Genomic DNA, 1,084 nt, shown 5'->3' with positions numbered 1-1,084 from the left:
GGTTCCTGGATACCTCTCTAATTAAAATGCTGCAACTTCACCTGTATTAAGTCACCATATGTTTAAAAATGACTGCTGGATGCTTTAACTAAAGCTCATTCAACAAGCTTTAGTTAAAGCACCTCAGAGGCCATTTTTAAACCCATGCAGGCTTACATACTGCTGCAGCCATGCTAGAGCATTTTGATTAGATTAATTGAGTGATTAATTGAGTCTGCTCCAACACATTCTAATTAGAATGCACTGGAGCACATGTATAGGCACCCATATTTACCAAACTCTTATCTGACTTTGTGACTGAAAATTAGCAAGGAATAAAATATCCCCCAAGTACATCTGCACATTTGTGCAGGGGTGGATCCTAAAATTTCAAACAGGGCTTTAAAAATGTAAGATAAAAAAAAGTCAAAATTGCTTCACAAAAGCAAAGTGGAGATCATTAGATGTACTAGGAACAGAAAGGTTTGCCAGTAGCAGTGATACAGTTCTTTCCTTCCTGGAAAAATGTGAATTTCCCATTAGCTTAAGAGGTGTGCAACAACATGTTGGTATTTCTGGAGAATGGCCAACACTAGCACTTGTTAGATAATGTAAAAAGCAATATAATGGATTCACTGTTCCCCTGTATGCACTGAACTGAGACGGGAGTAGAGATACACACATAGAGAATGGATGTGTTTTATTTATAAGTTAAAAGCATATCAAATAGAGCATTCAGATTTCTATGCAGCACCTATATGTAGACAGAGGGAGAGAGCCTCCTATTAAAAATCCTTGCTGCATAGCTTACCATGGAAAGTTACAAAAAACATTGTTTCCCCAGGTAGATAATTTTGCACAAACTCCTAAAGATCAAAGTCAAGTCAAAACATAAATGGCATCTGAGCTGACAAGGCATCTTAACCACTCAAGAGTCCCAGAGGCAGCCCTAGAGCCAACAACATGATTGCCTGTGGAACTGCCAAAGGATCCAGATGGCAGCACTGAAAGAAGAACTGTTTGTTGACAAACGTTCAGACAAAGAGTCATCTGTGGCCTGTGTTTTTGTGTGTGTGCTACTGATGCTGGTGCCAGAAGAAGAACG

This window comes from Alligator sinensis, unplaced genomic scaffold (genome assembly GCF_000455745.1).
Source record: "Alligator sinensis unplaced genomic scaffold, ASM45574v1 scaffold395_1, whole genome shotgun sequence".
Taxonomy (NCBI): domain Eukaryota; kingdom Metazoa; phylum Chordata; order Crocodylia; family Alligatoridae; genus Alligator; species Alligator sinensis.
Note: the sequence above shows the minus strand (reverse complement) of the source record.